This window comes from Eleutherodactylus coqui, chromosome 10, assembly GCF_035609145.1.
Source record: "Eleutherodactylus coqui strain aEleCoq1 chromosome 10, aEleCoq1.hap1, whole genome shotgun sequence".
Lineage (NCBI taxonomy): Eukaryota > Metazoa > Chordata > Amphibia > Anura > Eleutherodactylidae > Eleutherodactylus > Eleutherodactylus coqui.
Window position 1 is genome coordinate 10,981,210 of NC_089846.1, and position 20,844 is coordinate 11,002,053.

The following is a 20,844-nucleotide window of genomic DNA, read 5'->3' on the forward strand; positions in this document are numbered from 1 at the left end:
GCGACCCTCTGCTGCTCTCTGCGTCCTACTCCAGCAGCAATGAAGCCTCCACAACTAGACATGTGACTGCTAAAAGCCAATCATTGGCTGAAGTGAGCCCTTAATCCAGAGCCATACGGGCTCCGGGCACTACAGTGTGGGCTCTGTCAGGCACCGCTAGAAGCAGTGATGAGACTATGGCGGGTTGCATGCCCTGCACAGGGGCACTAGACTGGGTGGCTAGAGGCATGGCTCAAAGTGCATATGTGCCACTGTTCCGCCACAGGCGTTGGGCTTCTCTCCATTCTTTGAAAGGTTCAGGGATTGTGATTTCACCACATTGCTGTCCGGGTTGTACTCAGATGTGAATGACCTGTAGTGCCGCCATCTGGATAGTTTTATTTATCGGCACGGTGCTCTACAGGGAGACCTTCCTTCACCCGCTCTGGTGTCGTGGCTCCTGGTCTCCAATGATGTGCAAGGCCTTGTGTAACTGGTGATGTGACTATTGTGAGCTGCGGAAGGTGCAGGCCGTGTGAGACAGCTGGTAAAGCTGCGTGGGTGAAGACGCTTCATCACAAGGCCGGTTAATGCAGCTACTTGTTTCTCCGCAACCGTTCTGCAAAAAGCTTTTACTTCTAGATCCGGTAATGCGAACGCCTCTCTGGCGCTACAGCCAGACCCGTCAATAAGGACTGTCTGCGGAAAAACAAAGGAGAGCTGGAAGGGGTGTTCACTACCCTGTGTGTCTCTCCTGTCCCGTACAGCGCTGATAAAGTGAGGAACTTGTGAACGGAGTTTATACAGAATTGCGGGTTATGGGAACGGTGGGGAAGTCCTCATCCTTAGTACAATCACATCTGCGACTGCACCGAAGACTTGTAAGTGCATACGCATCGCTGCAGCTGTCATCTGACCAATGGTGGCAGTCGATGACATGATATCCTATCCTCCAGTCCCCTGCGCATGACGTGATGAGCCAATTTGTGGGTATAAATGGCTGCCCTAAAGCTTAAAAAGGTTGCTCTGACAACAGACCGTAAACTGCGCCAAATTGTTGCGTGCACCAAAATCTGCACCTGATTCTGCTGCAGCGGAGTTGAGCCGGCTTCCTAATACAGAATCAGTTGGCCGATGCTGGAGGCGTATAAGAAATTTTTGCTGCTCCACAAGCAGAGTGCAGGGATTCAGTGAGTGATCGGAGATGCTGCTGGAGACTGTGGAAAACTGCAGTGGAGTCAGCGCTACACCAGGAGGAGAATGAACCCAAGCAAGGCAAAAGGGGAGTTAAACTGATCTGTGCTTGAAGCTGCTGTTGTAGGAGGATTCTGAAGCTCCAAGCAGAGAAGAGCCGACCAACATCAATGACATCAGTAGAGGATATCCGAGAGTTCATCTGCAATGACTTGTAAGTGAGGCCGGCCTCAATAAAACCATTAGAGGCTGGATAGTTAGCAGACCTGTTTTCTGAATAGGAACAGACACCTTAGCAAGCCTTCGAATAACTCTGACAGTATCAGGAGTTGAGTAACGTCACCATACTGATGGGCGCTGAGCCTGCTACCTCAGACACATTTGTATCGGAGTTTACCTGCCTTGCGTTCTCGATCTGGTATTTCATGGGAAGTAGTTGTGAACCTTTTGCTAGACGCACTGCGTGATTTGTCTTTTTGATCTCCAAACATGATCTTGGAGCTGCATTATTAATACCGTTCCTTATTGTGTAGAAGGTGTCCCGTTAGCCACAGTTATCGCACGTAAATCTACAATAAGTCCCATTGTTTACTTGTTGCATCATTATTCTCTTACATCACTTTATTCTTAAATATTGCATATTTTGCAACCCCTCCTGCTGGATCGTATAGTGAAACCGCATTGCTATACCTCCACCTGCGACATTGGCATCTTATGCCACAGCCGACGGCCTAGGGATGAGTGGGTTGATATGTTACTGCAGTTACGGTGGGTCACTGGATGGATCTGCTCACAGACGTGGGCATTCTGAACCACAATCATGAAGAGATTGGTTAATTCCAGTGGGATGGGGATTGATTCTTCTTTGTAGAAAGCCAAGTAGGTGTAAGGAGACTTATAAGCCATGCAATACTTTCTGGGAAATTTGGTATGCAAATATCAGATGGTACAATGTCTTTGCAGCGCCACCTATGGGAAGGCAGCGCCCCTCTAAGTCTGTGTCCGACACTGACATTGGCTTATAGGGAAAGTACTGGACCTTCCAAGAGGTAGCACCTTAAGCTGCATCATAGTCACGTGGTCATTAATGTGTTTTTAGGGTTTGGCGGAACGTCGAGAATGAGGAAGATCAGCCCGCTGTGACCCCCGGCCTTAAAGTCGCAGTCCGTTTCGTGGCCTGGATCTCAGCTCAGTAAAAAACAAGAATCTTTCCTGCAAACTTATCCTTCTAACATCAGAGAATCGTGATAATGGAGATCGATGGGGCTCATAATTCCATTCCCATATATGCTGTATGCCGTTTAGATGCCATATTGTGCCGGCATCGGTCTTCATGTGATAGAGATGCCTCTGCGCTTTAATGCCAGCGATCCTGATCTTGCCCTCGAAGCCTCATCACTAACCCCCGTACTGCATTCCCATTTTTGTTGGAGCCTCTTTAGAAGTCAGAAAAACAGATTCTTATGACTGCGAGACATAAGAAAAAAAGAGCAAGAGTCTGAAGTAACTAAAGAGATTTGCCATTCAGGGGTCAGGGAAAGCTGGGTGCCAACCTGAGTGTGTGCTGCTGTGGTCACCGTTTGGACAGATGATGACAATTGAAGGACTCCTATGCCTGCGATATTGCGCTGACCACATGTGAGAACTAAATTACGAGTCAGTTCGACTCGACACAAACTTGTTTGTTGTGTCCTCATTAGTCCGTGGCGTCGGCGCTCACATGTAGCGTTCAAGATCTTCGTGTTTTTGAAAGGACCGAAAACCCCCTGTCTCTGAACGCAGCGCTGTTCTCTGTCACGGTGTCACCGGGTGATGGGGGTTAATCTACATTCCATCACAGGACAAGAAAAGGAATATTAAAAATCTTGGCACTTAACGATTTCCTGCAACACAGCCGTCCACTTCATCAGACCGCGCGACTCGCCGGCGCTGCAGTGTAAAGCATTCATCAAACAGCGCACTTCACTCTCAAACCGGACGACTGCGTACACCTAGCGGGCGAACTGGAAAACCGTCTTACGGTCCGGCGGCTGGGAGTGTGCAGAACTAATGTAGTACGCGGCGAGGAGTCAGAAGACGGCGCTTATTAAAGACCTGCCCCATGGAAGAAAAATACATATATGGTGTTCACGAGCGTCAGCCATGAAAAAACCGCGGCTGCCGTGTGGAAGTGGCTCTAAATCTATCTTTTTATATAGATTTTTGGGCCGTGTGCACCATTTTTGCTTTTTAAGACTCCCTTTCCATCTCTGTCGGAGCTTCCATTGCAGATTCCGTCATATTTGCCTGCTTGCAGTGCATGGAGGCGGCCGGCCGGAGGAGATCTCTGGCGCGCTCCACCTCCGTTCTCTGAACGACTATCACAGAGTTGTGCGAATCTGTAGGCCGGCCGGCGGGTCTTAATGACACAAGAGTAAAATAACGGCACATACCCAACGAAAATGCACGCAACAGGCACAAACACTGCTCCGGTTTTCACGGACTCGGACTGCATACGCCCTTGTGAATGAGCCCTGAGGATCCGTTTTCTTTGTGACGCCGCTTTTCTCTCAGCTTCCTTTTTCGTTTTGTAACCTACAGTTGCTCGCGAAGCGTCCGCCATCTTTCTCGCGTTATTATGTATCTAAGGAAGGCTCGGTTTTCATTGGAAGGAGCGCAGCGCTGGACGTCCTCCCGTCACCATTATATCCTTGTTATGTCTGGTCTTCAGAATTTAGTAAAAAGTGCAAAAAAAACACAACAAAGTTTGAAGGTTATTGATTGAGGAGCCGGCGGCGTAGTAGGAATGTTTTACTGTACATTATCAGTGCGCCGTCATCGTCCGTACAGAAAGTCCTGATAAGGGCGGTACAGTAGAGAGAGGTTACTAAACAGGAGGCGAAAGGCAACATCGACATCCGTGCAGTCAGGAGTTCTCAGAATGACTGCGGCTGCCCAGGGAATCTACACTTCCCCGTGGATTTCCGTAATGACCGGTAGCGGAATATTGGCAGCAGTGTAAATAAAGGGTGTATTAGGGAACGGCTATTTAAGCAAGTCCATACAATAGTTTGACCTGTAGACCTGGAAATGAGTCACAATAAGACCTAATGCTAATAATTGCACTCATTAATCACAGAGACTTCTGCTCATGAAATTCTATGTAAATGGTCCTCCAGGCTCCATACACTGAATGTCCATTAGAGACCCCATCTAATGGCGACCTCCGCTGGCCTTCACAACCGCAGCAATTCGTTATGTTGCAGAGTCCACTCGATGATGAACTCGTTCTGCAGGAATATCGGCCCCTGCGGACAGGAAGCTTCTTGTAGTTGCTGCAGATTAGATGGCGGTGCTGACATGTTCTGATCAGCTGACAGGAAGGGGTCATCGATTCATGCTGCTTGTAGCAAATTCTGACCGCCATCAGGACCGTGCAACAGAAATCTGCATCCGTCTGACAGATGTTTTTCCACCGCTCAGTGATGCAAGTTTTGCGCTCTTTTGCTCCTTGGAGACTCGTCTTTCTGTTTATCAAACACCGCAATGAAACTGGCCGTCCGCTGTTATAGCCCATCCGTGCTAAGGCATGATGAGTTGTGTGTTCAGACACCAGTGTTGTATTCGGCTGCTCCTGATTGTGCAGCGTCAGTCAGAACGATTCCTGACATCCTCTTCTGACCCATTCGGGGGCGTGTGGTTTCCATCCACAGGACCCCTATTTTTCCTCAATCAGACAATTCTCGGTATACTTCACACCGTTGCATGAGAAAACCCCCGCAGTTGGCAGTGAGACCCCGGCTAGTCTAGCCCCGATGACCCGGCCTTGTTGAAAGTCGCTCAGATCACTGAAGTTTCCCATTTAATGTGGATTCCCACTGAAGCTGATCCACGGAAAACTTGTCACGTGACCTTACTTTGGAAGTTTTGAAAAAAGTAACTTAAACCAGAGTCACTCTTACACTTAGCGTTGACCAAGGAGGTGGTTCTGGCCATTAGTGACATACATGGTAGCATAGTATGCCCTCCCGTAACATGGGCGGTCCGGCCCCGGAGGACAACAGATGCTTTGGGGCCCGTTGCATATTGATTTTCTACCAGGCACTGATTGGATTTGGCGCCTGCGTACGGCTTGGACACCTGTGTCGCATCACTAACGATCTAATTAGTTAATATGCCCTTTCAGAGTATGGTACAGTGCAGATGTTAGTGACGGTGGCTTTGAGGACTGGTTGTGCCACATTTGCCGCCCACATTATTATTTTTGCCAATCCTGGGGACAGTTACATCATGGTGACACTGAAGCCTTTGTTACAAGACATCACAGCTTGTGTTACAATGTAACTTCAGGCTTACATAGAGGGTCATAGACAATTCAACATGGGCAAAATTCTCATTGCTGCCACCCCTTCTTCTGGATCAGCGGGCAATGCTTTTTGACTATCTCCATTCTGTAATGAAACCCATGCTTCAGGGTGACGGGAAGGGCTTGACCGCTTAGGGTGTAATCACACGGGCCGGGATTAGCTCATAGGATACACCGAAAACCGCTGTGAAGTCCACACCAAAACCTGAAAAGCTACCTGCAGGATTGAGAGCGGCCTGGAGTATGTTCACACGGAGGAACTCACTGCTTGAATTATGCCTCTTAGAATCTGCAGATTTCTCCGTGGATCCGGCACGAATTCAGCCCGGTCACTGGGAGAAATAGTTACCAACTCACAAGATCGGGTTTCCATTTCAAAAAGTCTCATCACTTCTTAATGCAGAAATACATACATTGGGTTTTGCCCATTGACAGGGCTAAATCCACATGCAGATCCGCAGTAGAGAGGCGTGGATTTTGCACGGGTTGCAGAGGTGAATTCTCTGCAGTGAAGGCCGTGTGAACGGACCTTGGGGTTGCATTGGGGCCACAGAGGTCATAAGTAATAAGGTGGTGTGGAGTGGTAAGGCAGCAGAAATGCAGTCCTGAGCTCTCACTCATGACCTGAAGGTTGCAAGTTCAATCCCAGCCTGGTTCAGGTAGCCGGCTCAAGGTTGACTCAGCCTTCCATCCTTCCGAGGTCGGTAAAATGAGAACCCAGCTTGGTGGGGGGTAATAAACAATTTACCTGAAAGCGCTGCAGAATATGTTGGCGCTATACAAATAGCAAGATTTATTTTTATAAGGGAGTCATGTGGGTGGAGTTTAAATTTTTGTCACTTTCAGAAGTCGCTGACTTGGTCATGTTGTCGTCCTGTTTCTCCACATTTATTTAAAGGGTCTGTCCCACCATTGAATCTCATAGTCGTTGTATAGATCATAAGCAAAGAACAATATTTGCAGTTTCCATGCTGTTGGTTCCAGTGCAGAGTCCTGACACTAGCATAGTGTGGCGCCGCCTGGTGTCCGGTATATAGCAACGTGCACATTCACTGTAGGGCAACCAATCGAACTAGCTTCCTGTCTGTCAGGAGAAGCCGTCTCTGCAGTACATGGTGTTATTCTGAGGAGACGCCTCTAGTAAGAGGAGGCTACATTATCGGCTGCCAGAGGGGGAAGGAGACTGATTCTGTCCAGAACTATCCCCAGCAACACGAAGGGGGACACCTAAAAGCAAGAAATTATGAAAATTTGTTTTGTATGCTTGAAACCCTGCAAATAATTTTCTAACATAAATGAACAGGACTTCTGGTATTAAAGTGATTCATCGTTGGCTTGTAGGAGACATGCTGTTATCTGTAGTTCCTTGGCTATTGGAAAGCCACAGGTTGAGCCAAGTATGAAGCAGCCGCTCAGGCAGAGACATGCAGAACAGCAGGAATGTGCTGTGTGCGCAGGTGGGAGCTGCATGCTAGAAGTCCCTCTGCAGACATAAATCAGGCTCTGGAGAAGTGGTGATGTAAAGGAGCAGAAGGAACTTGAGGCTTTGATCTTGGGACTGTCTAAGACACACACAGACAAGCACATGCACGCCGGCTCACTTTCCAGTCGCTTCCTCTCTCGTATTTTGGAAACTTCCATGCCATTAGTGGCGGAGGCCTGGCAGCCGTGCGCGGGGCGCAGAGGGCGCTCCTCCGCATCGCCTGAGCAGATTTATATTTCATACTTCAATTCAGATTCTAAATAGGAACTGAACTTATCAAGAGCTCCGAGTTCTTACTGTACCTTATGGGTAAGCACATTACAGACCCCTGGGAGCCTTGGCGTACATCAGCAGCTATGGCAGTCTTTGGGGTTATCCCTTCATGCACTGCGCAAGTGTAGACTGAAGAATATCGTGGTACATGCGAATGACAGGATGCTCCCCAGACCAGAGTACGCAGCCAGCGCGGGGGGGGGGGGGGGGGGGTCGGCACACATCTACTTCCTTGGGGTGATCACCTGTCCATAATTCCACAAGCAGAGCGTTTTGCAAAGATGAGTACATGTCAGATTTACGTAATGCACCATTAGGCCGGTTTCAGACGAGCGTATGGCAGCCCCCCCCCCCTTAATGCGGATCCGTATCACGGACGTGTTCCAGATGGACGTAGCATTACCGTATGTCGCCAATACTTTCATCACTATTTCATCTAATATTTTTTTGCAATGCTCAAGAATAGAAAAGCAATAACTGCCAAAAACGCAAAAAAAAATGATAATGCTGCTTTTTACAAAAAAACAGCTGTAAAGAACGCGGCCATGCGAATACATACATGGGCCCCCTGCACACGGGCGGAAATTCCACGGCGGGATTTCCCAAAGAATTTCCGCCCGTGGAAGCTGCCATAAGATTGCGTTGGAAAACGCAATCCTAGGCAGACGGCCGCGATTTGTTTGCGCGAAATCATGCGCAGAAAACAAATCGCGGCATGCTCTATTTCTGTGTCCCACCCTGGCTGCCGGCTCCGGTCTGCGCATGCGCCAGCTGCCCGGCAGACGGCACATCAAAGAGCCGGAGCCGCGGGAGCAGGTGAGTGTCGGGCTGGTCTCTGCATCCGGATCCGACCCGGCCGTCTGCAGTGAAAAAAAACTAGCGCGCGCCGTGGACATGGGGCCTTCCACTGGAATATTTGCACCATATCCGCCATGTTTGAACGCACCATGAAGTGTCTAAGAAATGGCGATTTTTGGGTCTCAGAAATCCCTTTAGGAACTGAAGCCAAGCCGCTAGCGTGAATAGAGAGGTTTTGTTAGTCATGGTACGGCGGTGTTCACACCCTCATTGGAAGCCCCAGCAGAAAATAAAAGATTTGGTTGCGCGTGTGCAGAATCGGCATCGGAAATAACTTAGGCGGATCCACCTCATAGTCCGCCGCCGAGGTTTGTGGCGGAGCTGCTGCGGATGTAGCCCGGTTCAGTGGGACACATTTGCCTGCATGTCAGGATATGACACGTCACTTATTATTTTCCCGCGACGTGGATTTGAAATGCGCACGATATAATCTACGGCACGGATTTCCATTCATCTAAATGGGCCACGTATTTGCCCATAATTTGACGCGCATTCCACATCACATCCGCCGCGTGAACCTCGCCTTTGAATCTCTCTGCCACGTGACGCTTTCTCGGGATTTTTTTTGACCATTTAGATCTAGATTTGCCGTTTCGCCCTCGTTCACACCTCTCCACGCCATATCGAATCATGCAGACGCCAGCTGCAACACTGACCTCTCCAGGAGAGAAGCTGTTACTGCACGTATGGATTCCAGGGGTTAACCTCTGATTGTGATGTCAGTGATGCTCACAAGGCCGGCGGCGGCGAATGCGCTGCTCGAGATTTCTCTCTTTCTTCCATGTAGATTATCGCTAATTGAAACCACATTGTTGTCTGCAGCTCCGGCCCAGGAGGACAGGAATCGCGGGACGCTCAGCCAAGTCCGTCACTGGAAACAAGGCATATTTTACCTTCAGCTTTAGCGTTACAAATCGGGGTAAAAAGGCGAAAGAGACTTGGTGTAATAAAGTTTCTGGAGGGTCGGAAGTTTTGGGACTTGTCCGCGTCTGTTGGGGATGGAACTTGTATAACCCCTCTCCCTGTATATGAAAGTAGTAGGACGTCCCTTGTAAAGCCGATCGTAGACGTGGGGTGGAAATCTGCCGCCGGGCGTCCACAATAATCAGACGCTAGTTTGGTTCAGGTCGTGGCCGCCAAAGCAGCGCCATTTTTACAGAAATGGGATGGTCACCAGCTTCATATCTTTCTGGTAGACTAGTGTATTGGCATAAGTAAGTGCCCCCCATTACTTTTACGCCATGCAGGCCCTGAGTATTCCCTATGGCTTGGCGTAAATAAAGGAGGATGATGAGGGGGTTATTTCTACATCAGAGGGTCTCGCAGAGCTTTCTGTCTACACGTGAAGCGGGATCTATATGAGGTTTGCAGACCGGAGCCTGAAATAGGAATGTAACAGGGAGTGGGGGATCGGAAATTGGTATACTTGTGAACCTCCCTGCAGGACTGTGCGAAGGGGAGCGAGGGCGAGGGGAGGGCGGGCGGCTCCGGGTATTAACTATCACTTCTGTCTCTTATACAAACCCCCCGCTTCCCCCTCCCTTCACTTTCTATACATATTCATTGCTGCCTGGCGTATATACTGTAACCAGAACGCACAATCCTCCTACAGGAAGACAAAGCCGGACATTCACCGGCAGATCTTATGTGGCCACAACAGATTACCCCGCTGTTACCACCGTCGGTGACCGCCTGCGCTGCTGATCTGGGGTACAGGATGACGGGGGAACTACGGTTTGGAAGGATTAACCGCGCGTTGCACAATATGTGCCGCCACCTTCTGCACGCCTCCTTTATATATGGTGCAACTCGGCACCATCTATTCCATTTATCTTCACCCCCCTGGGTGAATGGCGGCGCTTTCATGCAGTTAATACCTTGAACCATTTACAAAACACATGGAGTTGTTATAATACGACTCGTCTGCGCCGATCCTATACCTTAAAGGGGTTGTCCCGCGTCGAAACGGTTTTTTTTTTTTTTTCAACCCCCCCCCCCCCCCCCCCCCCCCGGTCGGCGCGAGACAACCCCGATGCAGGGAGGTAAAGAAAGCTTACCGGAGTGCTTACCTTAATCCCCGCGCTCCGGTGACTTCAATACTTACCGCTGAAGATGGCCGCCAGGATCCTCTTCCTCCGTGGACCGCAGCTCTTCTGTGCGGTCCATTGCCGATTCCAGCCTCCTGATTGGCTGGAATCGGCACGTGACGGGGCGGAGCTACACGGAGCCTGCATTCTGCACGAGCGGCTCCATAGAAGACTGCTGAAGACCCGGACTGCGCAAGCGCGGCTAATTTGGCCATCGGAGGGCGAAAATTAGTCGGCTCCATGGGAACGAGGACGCCAGCAACGGAGCAGGTAAGTAAAAAATTTTTTATAACTTCTGTATGGCTCATAATTAATGCACAATGTATATTACAAAGTGCATTAATATGGCCATACAGAAGTGTATAGACCCACTTGCTGCCGCGGGACAACCCCTTTAAGGGATGCAAATGGCCGACTGTAGGATTATTTGTATGTGCCGGCCGTATTTTGCATACATGTGTCCTCCACCTGATTACCCCGGACCGCCCTAGGAATTGATCAGATCTGATGTGTTTCAGTCTAGTAGATTTAGGAAATGTTAAAGCGACCCTCCGGTTGCCGGACAACATTCTGTCTCGCCCCGGAAGGGGAGAGGGGTGTTGCCTCCAGATGCTCTTCTCTGACGTACCTCCGATCTGCTGGTCCTGGGTTGCTTTTTCAACCATCCAAGATGGCGGAGGCAGACTTCAGACTACCTAATTCCCCACAGTGAGTGCATTGGATGTGTTAGACGACCATCAGCACTGGCCAATGAGAGCGCAGCGCACGGCGTATATTAGGTAGTTAGGAGATGGCTGCAGCCATCTTGTTTGCCAATAACCCAACCGGTGGGTCAGAAATTATACCCCCCCCCTATCCTGTCACAGGACAGAAGTTTATCCCAAAAATGGTTTAAAGGGGTTGTCCACTTACCGGACAATCCCGCTTCAATAGGCCCCCGTGTTAAAATAATAAAGTGAAGTATACTTACCCCTCCGGTGTTTGTTGTGACCAATGGGGGGCTGCAGTGTTAGCGCTCGTTCTCCTGGCATCAGCGGGCACATCCTGAGCTCCATGATGCCAGGAATTCAGTAATGTGCCGCCGCAGCCTCTTATTGGCTGCAGCAGTCACGTGATTTTCTGTGACATCATCTTTCGCAACTAATGCTGGGCTGCAGCGCTGGATCCTGCCGGAGGGGTAAGTTGCGTTCACTTTATTATTTTAGCACAGGGGGCCCGGTTGAAGCCGGGTAGTTTGGTAAATGGACAGCCCCTTTAAGTCGACCTCTACAAGGTTGTATGGAGCTGTAGTACTGTACCTCTATATGAGTCCAGCTTCATAGGAGGGAGAGGGGGTAACGGTGGATATTAGGCACCATATGGCAGTAGACATCGTGCCTAGGGCTCCATTGTACTTTGTGCCGCATCTCAGAAAAGTCGCACAACCAAAAAAAAAACTGTCGTATGACAACCACTGAATCGCACACAGGCTGCAGACAAGTCACCGTCACGTGTCCCTGCGCTGGAGTCCATGATGGCGGAATTACTTGTGACCAAAAAGCCAGATTGTGTTGGGTCTCAATACGACCCTATTGACCAACCGTATATGTCATGCCGCCAAAGGCGCCGTGTAGTCCTTGTCGAACTATGGCGAGAATGCCCCAACTCAGATTCAGTGATGCCCCTCAGCAGATTAGGGCAGGACCCACATAGCATACAATAGGAAGCGGCAGCTCAGACTGATTGCATTTGATTACACTCCACTAGAGCGGAGCGCCCCCTGCTGCTCCTGAGCTGATTGATAGCTGCAGGTCAGGGAGAGGGGTATTCTCTCGGAGTGTGCAGATATGTAAGAGGCCATTGTAGGTGGCAGCGGCGGAGGACTGGCGATACAGGATGGTGCAGCTACTCCGTCCCACCGGGGGCAAAGACAGTTTAACCCCAGAAATCAAAAAAGCATCAACAAAATACGGAGTTCCGTAACCCCTAAACTGCCGTCATGTTGTGGACCTTGTGTGACGGCGGCTGCACCATCCAGTATAGTTGTAGTCCCTTTCTCTCCACTTGGGCCTTTATGCTGCGAACGCACGAACCCAGCGCTCTGCTAGATTATCGGATTTGGAGCCGTTTTCACCAGAACCAGTACACAGCAGACATGGCATCCTCGTCCTCGGCTGGATCGTTGGCTTCCATGATGGTTGACTCGCTGCTCGGCCGATGGCAGTAAACGCTGCGGGACGTTCGTGGAAACCCCACAGTGTTTACAGAATAACGCAGGTGAATGGGATTTGACACTTGGTGCAGAAAAGACTGACAGTTGGAATAAAATGCTGCGGTTTTGAGATCTGCCGCTCGTCTGTTCACATTGGGGAAATTGCGCGGATCTGCTGAGGCTCGTCTCCATAGAGATCAATGGGGGGCGCAAAATCGGCAACAAAAAAAGCAAATAGAAACTAGCGAATTTTAAAACGTTTCCGCTGTGGAAACGCACTGAATCTGCTTAGAAATCCGTGTCTGTTAATGTTTGAACATAAAGTTATGCCGGTGTGAACCCCGCGGCCGCGGCACAAAAAGGCAAGTACATGTACAACTTCCAGAACCGCAGCAAATTCTGCAAAACTCATTAAATCTTGCCATCTGCGCAGAGTTTCTGCAGCTCGGATGTTGTGTGGTTGTAGAATCTGTGCTGGAAGCCCCTACAATACATCGCAGGGGGTCAGCAGTTGGCGGCTCGGATACAGACCGGCCGTAATACCGCTAAAAATCACAAAAGGGAAATATAAACAGATTAAAAAAATAGCAGAAAGCGTCCGTCTGCTTCCTGATCTACTGATACCGCAGGGCAGGTATGTCCGCCACTCATCAACCAGCATACGGACCGCTAAGGAAGGGGTGGGAGTGGTGGCTCGTCAGTGATCTCTGCTCCGTTGTTTGGCTGTCTGTATGTTGGGTGATAGGTGGGGTATATACCTGCCCTTTTGTATCAGTAAGGGCTTATTCACACGAGCGTAGATGTATTTACGTTCGCACGTCCGCTGCGTATAATCGCCAGAAAAGACTTTTTTTTGTCAATCACGGCCGGAGCTAGTTGGCGTATTTTTGGCCACCGTATATGCGTCGGCGTGTATTTCAGTCATGTATGATCTATTTTCAGCGGTCACCGTTTTTACGCACCGTATAATCGCCCATATGAACGAATACATTGGAAACCAATGTCTCAGATGGTCGCACATCTACAGCTGGGTGTAAAAACGTTCCATATACGCGCTCGTGTGAATAAGCCCTACGGTTGGCTCCACACAGGCGAGAAAATAGTGTGATTTTCGCCTGCTGCGATAGTAAAAAAAAAAAAAGCAGAATCTGTAACCAATGATTTACAGCGATTTCCTTTCCATCTGCGATGTTTTCACTCCTGCGATGTTGAGGCGATAAACAAAATCATGGCGTGCGCCATCTTTCTGCGATGTGCGTTTTTTTTCTCTCCCATGTATTTCTATGGAGGCTTCTTTTTATCATATCACAACGTTACGAACGCGCGTTGTGATGCGATTTTAACATTACAAAGTCCCATTGATCGCGCAAATGTATCGCAGGCGGCAGCTATGCCGTACGAGATTAGTTTACAAAAAAAAGCATCGCTGACTCTCACAAAATCGCGGTGAATAAAGATGCGATTTTCTCACGGCAAAATCGCGACCGCCGTGTGGAGACGGCCTTAATCTGTAAGTTTACGGCTGCTCTTTTTTGTTTATTCCCCTTACTGTGATTTTAATACTGCTAAGAAACAAAATGGAAATGCCTATAGGAAGTTAGGTTGAGCTGCTGGCCAACCCCTGTGAAGCTGTAATTAGGGGTCACATTGGTGGTCACCAAGCCCCGTACAGTGCCCAGCATGTGCCGTCAGGCCTCCTGTGCAGAGACCGCCTTAGTTCTGGCACATCTGGAGTGCGCCCCCTGGTTTACGCCTCGTTCTGCACCGCTGCTGACATCTTGTGTTCTTCCCATCTATCCAGCGCCGTCCCCCATTGCTGCAGTCATCTGCTTCTCGTTAGCCCTGAGGATCCTGGGTCTCCATCCTCGGAGGAGTTGTGCTTTTATTGATTAGGCTGAAGCCGCCCTTCCTCCTCCTCCTCGCTGGCGCTACATTCTTCAGATATCTTCTATAGTCCCTGAACATCGTGCCCTGGACAGGATTGCACAACCCGCACAAGAAATGTAGTAAAGGCCTCGTCTCCGACAATTTCCCCTTTTTCATTTCTATGTTAAATGTATAGATTTCCCCCCGGTCTGTGACTCTTATTTTCTCCCAGGCTGCACCCGTCCGCCATTGTGGCTGCCGCTCGGATAAGTGGATGTCCTCCCATAACATGCAGGAAGGTGCGAGCACGGTACATTTTATCCTATACTAATATGTTCTATAGGCTTCTGGCAATGACTAAGTTAGGAGATGCTACAATGCCTCGGTAGCGCCACCTGTTAGAAGGTAGCTTTTCTACAAGTCAATGTCCAACTTTCTAATAGACACTTAAACTTGACTAGGGATCATCTAAGCCAAACCAGAAGGAAAAGATACCCTTCTACAGACAGCTGTTCTGGGGGTCTGTGATGGGTACTGTTTAGCCTTGTGGAGAGAGCCACGTATATGTAAGGAGACTTAGAGACCATGCAGTGCTCCATGGGAAATTTGGTATGCAAATGATAGATGATATAATGCATCTGCAGCGCCACCTGTTGCTAGGCAGCTTTCCTACAAGACTTTTACTGAAGAACCATCCTCAAGTTGTTTTATAATTGATTGGCAAGGTCCGCCGCTCAGGATTCCCACTGATGAGCTATTCACCAGGCCTGCTGTCAGTGCGGACAGTTCTGGCAGCAGACAGCACTGTCCATAATGCAGTGGCCTGGGTTGGTAATGCAGGCACAGCTCCCACTGAATTTAATGCAAAACCAGCCCGGGCTGCTGCAGTGTTGACAGCACTCTTGCTTCCAGCATTATCTGCACTGACTGCTTGCCTGGCAAACCGCTCAAGGCGGGGATCCCAAGTGACCGACCCCTACCGAACAACTACTGATGCACTATCCTGAGCATAGGTTATGGGTTGTAAAGTCTTGGCCATCCCCTGTAACATCCAGGGCCGTGCGACCCGAGATTAGTTATTGGCACCTGACTTTTTGGCTGTTCTCTGTTCATGTTTAAGAAAGTTTTCGTAGCTGAGCCACTAACGTTTTTCGGAGAGGCCATTTACACTTTCTATGGAGAACCCTGATTGGGGGTCTGCGACAAGACTAGCAGAAGGGTCCATAGTACCCATACAAGGAGTATGGAGGTAGGGGTAGGTACAGTGGTGCATTATGGGACAACAGGAGGTGCCTGGTGGCTCATCGTAGGCCCTAAAGTGCCCCCCGACTTCTTCATAGAAACTAAAAGCCATTTTACGATAAAAAAGCCCGCCATATTGGAAGGCGTCTCATGGATGAGATGAACCTGCGGGAGTCGGCGTCGCACTTGCCAAATTATCGGTTTGGCTATAGAAACAGTTGTATAAATATATCCTGGTCCGCGAAGCCCCACTGAAATCAATGGCGGCGTTTGGGGCGCCGCGATAAAAAGCGTCCTGTGTGGGAGTGACTCAACTGTTACCTGAAGGAGGAAAAGTCCAAAGCGTCCGTTAATAGCCGGCGTCCGTTAATAGCCGCTGTCAGTAAGTTGTTTCCAGGCGTAATATTCTTGCATTCTCTCCCTTTGTATCACAATGTAACATTCTGCAGCTTCCAGCAAGTCACTTCGGAGACACAATGTTACAACCCTGGAAAGCTTTACATCCCCAGTCTGCACATTATTCTCTGAGCCGGGTCCTTTGTATGTCACACATACTGTATTATACCGCCAGCAGAACAATTAGATTCTGAAGAGCCGGGCAATAACGGGCAGATCTGCTATGTAATACATACACGGAGGTGGGTGCAGCTGCGTATGCCTATTCATCAGCAAACAAAGGGTGAGCCAAGTTGTCGCGGCAGTGATAGGGATAGGAATAGGGTTAACTAGGTGCTGTTTTATAGTGGCTGCCCCTTTAAGGCTGCTGTGTTGTGGTTGCTTGGATGCCGTTTCCTGGTGGCAGTGAAGGGGTTAGCCGGGTGCCGTTTCCTGGTGGCAGTGAAGGGGTTAGCCGGGTGCCGTTTCCTGGTGGCAGTGAAGGGGTTAGCCGGGTGCTGTTTGCAGGGGGCAGATCTCCTCTAATGAGCGGCTGGGTAATCTGCAGATGTTTGGAGTGTGGGAGGTCCTTGGCTGGGCTTGGCTGGGAACTTATCTGATTCCTCTTGTCACATCTACAGGAACCTGCACACTATATAGCCATCAGCTGTTGGGTTTAACCCCTGCCTGCGCTGCTGGAATTGACCCCGGGTCAGAGAGCGGCTTCTCTCGCTCTAACAGGGAGTTGTGGTTTAACCCCGCGGAGCCTGCACCTCTGGGTGACCCTGGGTAAGTGCTGTCACCTCTCTGCCCATAGACACGGCATGAATTTGTGCTGATGACACCATTAGTCCGTCTGTAGGGGAGGACGCCTCATATCAAGCAGGTGCTGGGCTTGCTGACAGTGAGTGCGCACCCCGACCTGCGTTGTGTGGGGTGATGTAGGCCAAGTCCAGGGGCGACCTGTTGTTGGGGTGTCAGCGGCACATTCTTTGGACTTTCCTCTAATGTCTGACCATGTAGATGGAAATGTAAGGCAGTCCAGTGGAACCTTGGGATCGTGGCAGAGAAGAGCGGCTCTGTTACACAATGTCCAGTGTGATGTTTTAGTAGCATGCTGAGACTTGTAGTCCCACCAGAGACGTGGAGGCTGTTAGTTGCTCGTTGTCTGGAGCGAGGCACAGACGTTGGCTTGTCGTAGTTGTCACATGATCACCGCGTCTGGGGAACAATGTATCAGGAAGAGTTTCCTGGGAGTAGTTGCAGACTCGGTCACATGACAGCGGGAGAGGGGCTCGTCACAATGTGTCACCTCTTACTGATGTGTGCACTGGTGTAGTTGTGTCCTATTGATAGCGCAATATACCAGTAATAGCGTTCTGAGACTTGTAGTTCATCCACAACTCTGAGTCATAAATGTGTTTTATCATTGATGTAGAACGATTAATGCTAATAACGGAGCTAAAGACGTCCAGAGACTCGGAGGAGATGAGCGGCTGCCAAACACGTCTGGCTCCACCTATCTGTAGGCAAACATCACGAAGTGGCAGATCCGTCCTTTCCCTAATGGCACCCCCGCATCTTCATCACAGGAGGGTCTACGAGTAGACGCAGACAAACGTGCGTGAAAGTCCTGAATGTCTGGATGAGTTGCTCTGGTTTAGTTTGGCTCCAGGTCGCTCCTGTGTTGTGTCCTGTAATCTCCTGGCGCGCCCTCTCAGTCGCACTTACGTAAAAGTCCAGAATCGAGAGGCAGCCCTCGTTTTGGACCTTATAAACCCACCTAAGGCCAGATGTGGGAGTTGTGTCCAAGAACCCACATGGGACAGCACACACGCATCCAGATGCAGTCCGGTCTCGCATCGCATGTCCTGTTCTCATCCGTGAAAACGGACAAGAATACGTCATGTAGCAATGTCTTGTTGGTCCATGTGAATAGTTATGGGGCCGTATGAATGGGCCTTAAACAATGTCCTCTGGTACCGTTCGTGTTGGTGCTGTTCGGTCAGTGCCAGGCTGCCCAGGAGCATATCTCTTTAACAAGGCGAATGGTAAGCCCAGTTGTCAGTTTATTTATACATTTCCAGGGGGAATAACAGAGGAACGGCACCGCCCAGTGTTCTAAGAAAAGATACAGCAGTATTGTCATTTCACAAGAATTAGAAGTGTGTACTAAACAGACATTGGCCTGCGGATCGCAGTTGACATCCTATCTAGCGATGAAGTGCACTTGGGTTGACCAGAACCTCTTCTTCAGGAAGGTGAATTCTGATGGTACGGGTCGACGTTGCAGTAACCGTAATGCAGCCTCAGCTCTGCCCACCCGATTGTGCCAGCGTTATCGGCAGGGTTGTGTGGCCATCAGTTGCCTCAGGTAGGCAGGGTTGCAGCTGCTTTGCAGTTACCACAACATTGCTTTGCGCCCTCAGGCGTCTTTAGGAACGTGAAAACATTAAGGAGAAACAAAGTATCAGAAATAGTTTTCTTTTCAGAACTCCAAGGTCTCTTACCTACCAGGACTAAGTGTGCATATCCATACAGCCTTCCAGGACTTATACATTGTTTGTACAGGGCCGCCGCTCGCACGGCTCGCTTATGGTGTTGTCATGGGAACACGCCACTATTGGGAAATAGATGTTGCTACCACTTGTTCTGCCCTTCTTGATGTTCGTCAGCCACAATACAGCGCGACCTTGAGGAAACACATTGCCATTCTTACCCACTCGATGCTTCTCTGCTAAGGTATTGGGGGGGGGGGGTGACGAAAAGCCGTTGCATGACCAGACGAAACACCAACTAACTTCGCTCATTTGTAGCTCTTAAAGTGAGCACAAATGCAGTCAGATCATGGGGAATAGCAACATAACCTAAGGATGAAGCAGAAGTGCCCTTTGGCACAGAGGACACCCGGTCTGTACAATGCCAGGTCCTGCTGCCCCTTCTTTGCCCCCAATTTAGTGCAAATTATCTGAGACGGCCTGGTTACTAGATGCTCTCTACGTGACTATCCCATATACACTGCATATAGCCCCTTTATTAGAGCCCCCGGACCTTTCATGACTGGCGCTTCCCTGTATGAAAACTAGAACCGTGGCCCGGAGTGCGGCATAAAACCAAGTTTTCCAACAAGGTCCGGTCATCAGTGCTAGACTACTCGGGGCCAAGGTTTCACTGCCAACTCTGTGGGGTTTTCTCATGCAGCGGTGTGGAGAGTATAATGAGAATGGTGTGATCCAAGAATACTATCCATTGGAAAGGGATTCTGTCGATAGAAACAACTAGTTAGCAAAAGGGGTCAGAGGAGGATGTCAGGAATCCTTCTAAGCAACGGGCGCAGAAGAATAAAACTGATCCAATTAACACGTCTGAACACACAACTTTGTTCTCCTCGGCACGGACGGGCTATAGCAGCAGATGACCACTTCCAGCGCCATTGTGTGTAAGAAACAGAAAGGAGAAACTCCAGGGGGGGAAAAGCGCAGAACTTGTATCAGCGAGCAGCGGAGAAACCACCAGGTCAGATGGATGCAGATTTCTGTTGTCCCGTGCTGATGGGAGGGCAGAGTTTGGTACAAGCAGCATGAAATCGATGACCCCTTCCTGTCAGCTGGTTAGAACATGTCAGTACCACCATCTAATCTGCCGCAACTACAAGAATCTTCCTGCCTGCAGGGGTCGATTTAATCACCTGGTGGGATCTATGTCATGACTGATTGCTGCGTTTCTGAAGGCCAAAGTAGTCTGAGGCGCTACTAGATGGGGGCTCTAATAATGTTCAGTAATGCAGGGCTGTAGTTGTCGGGTGCTGTATACGTAGCAACCAGTCTGTCCTAAATGATCCGCTCAGACTTGTGATGTCATTTACTAGTTTGTGATATGAACCAAGTTTTCGGGTCCCCCCACAACCCCCTGGGCCAGCGTCCGGTCACTTCTCTCTTTCCTCACACATTCTTCATCATTCTATCCTCGGAGCGCCTGTAATGGACCTAACATAGAGCGTTCCTCTGCTGGGACTCTTTTCGGCGTTGATACAAATTAGTGGCGAGTGTAGCCGATATGGAATCCAGGCCGCTCCATGCTTTGGCTCCACATCGAGCGTCGCTCCTCACAACAGTAATCCTTCATTATCTATTCAGTCACTGAGTTCATTTTAGACTCTGCACGAAAAAGGCAACACGGGGAGCTAATTAGCGATCCCACCGCCGCCTGTTAGTTCCCATACTGAGAAAAGTGACAGCAATTGAAATGCGCTCCTTAAAGGAAATTTGCAGCACCTCCCCATCGTATCTTCGGAAATACGGTCTGTATGGGACGCGGCGCAAATCTGGGAGGGAACATTTGGATGTGTCAAATAATTCCAGTGACTAATGCAATTAAGAAATGATTATTTATCTCTAGGACTTACAACGTCTATGTACGAGGCTCGGAAAGAAACACGAAACGCGCAGTCTTCTCAGCTCCATTTGTAGTGTACAAACTGTTGCTCCCTGTTATCAGCCATTTCAGGCTGGGGAGAGGCTGACTGTTGTGTTCTTCAATGGGATGAATAGCAGGAAGTGCAGAAATAATAAAAATTATCTTTATTTGTATAGCGCCAACTTGTTCTGCAGCCCAATCACACCTCCACAAACCTCATATATATGACTGATATCCGACGCTCCCCTTATAACGCTCCAGCACTGATATAGCCTCCACAGACATCATATATATCGCTGATATCAGCCGCTCCCCTTATAACGCTCCAGCACTGATATAACCTCCACAGACATCATATATATGACTGATATCCGACGCTCCCCTTATAACGCTCCAGCACTGATATAGCCTCCACAGACATCATATATATGGCTGATATCAGCCGCTCCCCTTATAACGCTCCAGTACTGATATAACCTCCACAGATATCATGTATATGACTGATATCAGCCGCTCCCCTTATAACGCTCCAGCA

General features: G+C 49.4%; 1 protein-coding gene across 4 annotated transcripts in view; it reads left to right on the top strand.

Annotated features, from left to right (window-relative positions):
* The window catches only part of RXRA (retinoid X receptor alpha), a 175,965-nt gene that overhangs the window by 84,339 nt on the left and 70,782 nt on the right, over positions 1–20,844 (top strand). Inside the window, exon 1 of one of the 4 annotated variants that reach the window (XM_066580232.1) lies at positions 16,534–16,682. The exons of the other annotated variants lie outside the window; for them this stretch is intronic. The gene's annotated coding sequence lies outside the window, so the exon portion shown is untranslated. Of the gene's footprint in view, positions 1–16,533; positions 16,683–20,844 lie in introns of those variants that run through there. 4 annotated transcript variants of the gene reach the window in all.